The sequence below is a fragment of the Rhagoletis zephyria genome, unplaced genomic scaffold (genome assembly GCF_001687245.7).
Source record: "Rhagoletis zephyria isolate East Lansing unplaced genomic scaffold, Rhagoletis_zephyria_1.1 Rzeph_scaffold_03000, whole genome shotgun sequence".
Taxonomy (NCBI): domain Eukaryota; kingdom Metazoa; phylum Arthropoda; class Insecta; order Diptera; family Tephritidae; genus Rhagoletis; species Rhagoletis zephyria.
The window spans coordinates 60,869-67,798 of NW_016160084.1; positions in this window are offsets into that span (position 1 = coordinate 60,869).

Genomic DNA, 6,930 nt, shown 5'->3' on the forward strand with positions numbered 1-6,930 from the left:
AAAAATATGAAATCAAGTTTGGCAAAAATCACTATTTATTAAATAAATGTGTACCTTCCATAGTTTGCTAAAATTTTTTCGCGACACTAAACATTGTGTTTAATTTTAATTCATATAAAAACTCTGAATAACCCGCACTTTGCAAATTGCCTATCAGCTTGAAAGCAATTTATCTTTCAAGACGATAGGCAATTTTTCTTCCAATTTCAACAGCTGATCGATAACAACATTGGCAAGTGCGCTTTTATTTGCAGAAAATTGTGTGTTTAATAAAATATTAAAGAAACGTGTTTGCGCTGCACACCCGGTAGAAGTAAAATATTTATAAAATTACGAGAGAATGGGAAGAATGTGCTTGTTTGTTGTAATCTTGGTACGAAGTTGATAAGCTTAAATATTTTTTTTTTTAATTTGTTAATGTTTTAATTTTTCTTTTATTATTGTTTATACTCATGTTAAAATTTCTACAAAAGAGACGAGTGGCTTATGGTAACTAGCGCTGGAAGATACGTCGATGTAATATCGATACATCGATGTTTTTGAATTTGTCTCAAACATCGATGTTGTCAAAACGCATGTGCATCCTCGACTTTAGCGCTCGGACGCTCAGGATACAGAGAGTGATTTAGTGTTAATTCAAATCAATAGTCATATATATTTGTCAAGTTTTCTTTTTATACAATTGAGTCTATTACCTTAATGCGGGAAATATCGATGAGGCTGGTAGCTCCGGTGTTCTTCCTTGATGATTCAAAAAAGAAGTGAAAGATTAAATTAAATCGCGTTAGTTGCGGACCGCCGGACAAACACCGATATAGAAGGGGAAAGTTAACGATAGTTCGTTGTCGGCGGAAAGGACTTGCTAACGGCCCAAGTCTTCGCGTTAATACGTATGTGTATACATACGTGCGCATGTATAGTTATATACACACGAATGCGTACACAAATACGTATTGAGTGTGTTAGAGAAAATGACATTAGGGTGGAGCACCAGCTTTTTGAAATATTTAGGCTGAAGGCCTAAACATACCGCCCCCCTTGCGGTACGCAACATCTGTGCTTGGGAAACCCTAGAGCTACCAGCTTCATATGTTCTTACAATTACAAAACAAGTGTGTGAATTCATGTATGTTCTGCTGTTGACAGCGGCGCCACCATCACCAAGATCTTCGACTAGCGGTTCCATCCTTTTTCCCCTAAAACACCTAGTGAATCATAGAGTGAAAAGCATAAGGAAACAAACATGGTTATAATTCAATGCACTTTACTTCATTAAAAAAATTCAAATAATTCACGTTTTATTTCTGTTTTTTGTATAAGTTAAATTTACGGCCGGCACGTTCCTGACAGCACCCATCCGAAAATAGTGCTTTGCGCAATGAGGGGGCCAAACGACGTCTGTAAAGTTCCGGGCAGGATTAGGTCCGCATACACGTACGACCCAAGGGCAAGGCGTATCGGTGCTGATGCGAAAAAACTTGGATCCGCAAGCCGAATGTGGATATACGGCGTAGCAACTGATGGATCCACATTAGCCCTAGGTGAGACATGATTGTAATGGGGTATAACAAGCGCATGGGTCGCCACCCGCTTGTTCTGCCCATGCTTGCCCCTTATGCACAGAAAACAACCTCGTTGCCCGCCGATATACGTTTCCTGATGCCCTAGCTCTTGGGCCAGATCCGCGGACACGATTGTGTTCGGCGCACAGGCGTCAATAATCGCGCGGATCAGATGTAGGCGCCCTCTCGCCTCCACCTTTACAACAGCCGTCGGCGCCACGGATATAGTGGGCTGTAGTGATGGAGTTATTATGNAATTGAGTCTATTACCTTAATGCGGGAAATATCGATGAGGCTGGTAGCTCCGGTGTTCTTCCTTGATGATTCAAAAAAGAAGTGAAAGATTAAATTAAATCGCGTTAGTTGCGGACCGCCGGACAAACACCGATATAGAAGGGGAAAGTTAACGATAGTTCGTTGTCGGCGGAAAGGACTTGCTAACGGCCCAAGTCTTCGCGTTAATACGTATGTGTATACATACGTGCGCATGTATAGTTATATACACACGAATGCGTACACAAATACGTATTGAGTGTGTTAGAGAAAATGACATTAGGGTGGAGCACCAGCTTTTTGAAATATTTAGGCTGAAGGCCTAAACATACCGCCCCCCTTGCGGTACGCAACATCTGTGCTTGGGAAACCCTAGAGCTACCAGCTTCATATGTTCTTACAATTACAAAACAAGTGTGTGAATTCATGTATGTTCTGCTGTTGACAGCGGCGCCACCATCACCAAGATCTTCGACGAGCGGTTCCATCCTTTTTCCCCTAAAACACCTAGTGAATCATAGAGTGAAAAGCATAAGGAAACAAACATGGTTATAATTCAATGCACTTTACTTCATTAAAAAAATTCAAATAATTCACGTTTTATTTCTGTTTTTTGTATAAGTTAAATTTACGGCCGGCACGTTCCTGACAGCACCCATCCGAAAATAGTGCTTTGCGCAATGAGGGGGCCAAACGACGTCTGTAAAGTTCCGGGCAGGATTAGGTCCGCATACACGTACGACCCAAGGGCAAGGCGTATCGGTGCTGATGCGAAAAAACTTGGATCCGCAAGCCGAATGTGGATATACGGCGTAGCAACTGATGGATCCACATTAGCCCTAGGTGAGACATGATTGTAATGGGGTATAACAAGCGCATGGGTCGCCACCCGCTTGTTCTGCCCATGCTTGCCCCTTATGCACAGAAAACAACCTCGTTGCCCGCCGATATACGTTTCCTGATGCCCTAGCTCTTGGGCCAGATCCGCGGACACGATTGTGTTCGGCGCACAGGCGTCAATAATCGCGCGGATCAGATGTAGGCGCCCTCTCGCCTCCACCTTTACAACAGCCGTCGGCGCCACGGATATAGTGGGCTGTAGTGATGGAGTTATTATGGTATTTCGAAAGGCGTGCGGTCGTGATAGCTGGCGAGGCCTAGTCACAAGTCTATCCTCGTGTTGAAATGTTGTGGATTGGCGCAGGCGGAAAGGCCGAGTNTAGTGATGGAGTTATTATGGTATTTCGAAAGGCGTGCGGTCGTGATAGCTGGCGAGGCCTAGTCACAAGTCTATCCTCGTGTTGAAATGTTGTGGATTGGCGCAGGCGGAAAGGCCGAGTTCCCGCTCTGCGGCTTTGTCGCCCTTGGTGGCGTGCTCGGTGAACCCGTGATTTGGATCCAGCCATACTTTTGCGTTCATGTTGCAGCAGAGGCCGGAAAGACCGTATTTCCAGTCCCCCGTTAGTAAGCGGGCGGAGAGGCCGAGTCCCCGCTCCGCGCTCAATAACTTTCCCTTCTTCAATCTCTGGACCTGGAGGCCTAGTCTCGGTTCCCGAGTCGGACGCGTATAGTGACAGAGTGCCGTCTGCCTCGGCTTTTTCCACTTGCACACTCCATGGTTTGAGGATTGTTTCCTCTGAGTCGCCTCCGTTGCCTCGTGCCCTCCATGACATACATTCTCGTTGGCGTTTTGGCTCATCCTCTAAATGCAGAGTGGAGTGGTGTTTCTCACCACACCTACGGCATCTTCCCTCGCTTTGACACTCCTTCAGCTGGTGGGTCATGGCAAGGCAGTTTGCGCAATATCGGCCGAGTAGAGCTTCGCGCAGTCTCTCCTCGGGCGATTTTGCCCGATAAATAGGGCAGAGCCTAATAGGGTGGTGTGCGTCGCATAGGCGGCACGGTAGCGGATAGCGGTGGGCGCGTTGTTCGGCTCGTTTCCTCATAATGGCGATATGAGGCATCGTTTCGGCTGAAATGGGGTCAGATTTCGTTGCAGTGGATATTATAACGTATATATATATTGGTGGGTGGCGAGTGGTATGAAAGGCGTAACATTTTGATGAGTGCAAACGCGTAATTCTGTGGGTGTGAACTTGGCATTATTTTTATCATTTTGCTAATAAAAGAACCACCTAGTGTGAATGTAGCATAATGGTAACTCACGACCTACAAAATTTTGGATGATGAATTGCATGGATGCCATGCATTCTACTGTGCAGGGATGTATGGGCAACGTAGAATTTTACTTGGATTAAATTATATCGAAAAAATGCCTGCTCGTATGAGTGTGGTAGCATTTATTAATTTTTATTATTTTTCATTTGTGCTCCCCTCCGCATATTTTGTCAATAGCAGGTTTTGAAATATGTGTTTGTGCACTTGAGTATGTGACGTGAACCTGCTTATCGACCCCTGCAAAAAATTGTGCGACTAATCTCTAAAGAGAGTATTCCGAGATTACTCTCAATCGGGTACGATTGGGCATTAATTAGTCGCAACAAGTCTCATACGGGTACTAATGGAGGTCAATTAGTCTCGACTAATCCCTTATGGGTATAATTGGAGATCAATTAGTCTCCAACTCATCTCTAACGGGTACTATTAACGATTTAATGATATGTACGCACTTAGTCAATGAAATTTCATGTGCGGCGTTGGCACACAGAGAGAGTATTCGCCTAACCAAACTGAGCAACCCGGTTCGAATCTCAGCTGGCGCAAATTTTTATTTTTTAAAAGTAACTAGTCGCTTTTTATACCCGTTCGGGTATAAAGGTGAACAATTAGTCTCTTCATAGGACATGCTCGAACAAATGCGAACAGTTCATTCCATATAAAGAGATCAAAAGTGGCATTAGTCGCATGTTCCTTTGCGATTGCTCCCGGAGTCATCCCGGATTAGACCCATTTTTTGCAGGGACACTTGGAGACTTATGTATCTTGCTTTACATCGGCACTCAACAATCCCACTTCCCACCGGCAAAAAGTTTGCATAACATTGGGCGCCTTGCTAGGTGCCGCCTAAGAAATAGTTTAGCAAGCATAGTATCTTAAAATTTTTGTGGTACATAGTGACTTTGCATTGGTTTCCCAGAGAACGTATATTTATAGCGAAGGACCAAGAACGAATCAGCGTGGAAACTGTCAAATACCAACAAAACTGGCGAAGCGCATTTTAAGAGCGGCAAGCCAGAGACAATCGAATTTTAACACAGCCCAGCCAGAGGCAAAATAAATTTAACAGAAATTGTCTCATCAAAGCAAATACATGTTTTCTTGTTAGACAGCGAAATGCTGATGGATTTTTAGGTTTTTACAACGCTTTTACTGTTCTTTAAATTGGTTAATTATTTAAAATAAATGCATGCGTGGGTCGAAATATGTAATATGTACATATTGTGTACATGCATATGTATGCGAGAGATACAATTTGGTGAATCTGAAAAGTGAAAGTTATGCAAATATGTAGATGCAATTGGCAAATTCGTGGGTGATTTGCCGTCGGTATTTGGGTTGAAAAAATCGACTTTTACTTTTTTACCGATTCATATGGTAGATGGCTACGCTAATTTCAATGCAACAAACCACAGTTTTCTAGCTGCCTTAGTTTTTCCCCAAATTCACTTTAAACACCGACACATTGACCAAAAAACGCAAATGCGCACTGTTTGGTGATTTGATGTCGGCATTAAAAGCGAAGAAAATCGGTTTTTATATATTTAACGATTCTAATGGTAGTTTATAGACACTATATTTTCAATGCAACAAACTGCAGTTTTCTAGCTGCCTTAGTTTTCTCACAAATCCACTTCAAAGATGGATACATTGACAAAACGCGTACAAATGCATTGATTGCACTGCACGTGTAAACTTCAAAGTTGTTTTTGTCGAAGTTATTTATATTGAGAAAATATGTTGCATTATCATTTTTCACTGTTTTTCATAGTAAAAATAAAGTCGACACTAAAGTTATTTATATTGAGAAAATATGTTGCATTATAATTTTTCACTGTTTTTCATAGTAAAAATAAAGTCGACACTAAAGTTAGTTACACCTTTTTCACATCACTTTCAGTGGATTAGGCATCTGTGAAAAAAAGATGCAACTAATTTTCTTCTTTTTTGGCAATGAGAAACTTTAACTTAGAGTCGACTTTATTTGGTCTACGAATATGCCCCAATAGTTTTGGAGTCAAATGAAAATGCATTTCCCCATGCATACGTATGTACATACGTACTCCATTAACTGATAACGTTTTTACATGCATACATATATATGTAGTATGTGCATATTACTGCCAAAATACTACGCACATACACACAAATGTACCTACATATTTACAACTCACGGCAGCACCCTTCAAAAAATGGGACTAATCCGGGATGACTCCGGGAGCAATCGCAAAGGAGCATGCGACTAATACCACTTTTGATCTCTTTATATGGAATGAACTGATCGCATTTGTTCGAGCATGTCCTATGAAGAACTAAATGTTAACCTTTATACCCAAACGGGTATAAAAAGCGACTAGTCACTTTTAAAAAATAAAAACAAAAATTTGTGCCAGCTGAGATCCGAACCGGGGTGCTCAGTTTTGTTAGGCGAATACTCTCTCTGTGTGCCAACGCCGCACATGAAATTTCATTGACTAAGTGCGTACATATCATTAAAGTTAATAGTACTCGTTAGAGATGAGTTGGGGACTAATTGATCTCCAATTACACCCATAAGGGATGAGTCGAGACTAATTGACCTCCATTAGTACCCGTATGAGACTAGTTGGGACTAATTAATGCCCAATTGTACCCAATTGAGAGTAATCTCTGAATACTCTCTTTAGAGATTAGTTGCACAATTTTTTGCAGGGCATACATACATTTGCACATAATTACACGCATACTCAAATACAACAATAACTATTTCTTTCATAACCGCATGCGCGTATTTCTCAAGGCCAAGTAAATTCATTCATAAAAATAACCGCAGCACATCTCCCCGCAAATTCATCACCATCAAGCGCAACTTTTTCAATCCGACACAAAAATTCTAAAATCTTAAAATGAAGAAATCTCGGCCAGCCAAGTGAAAGTG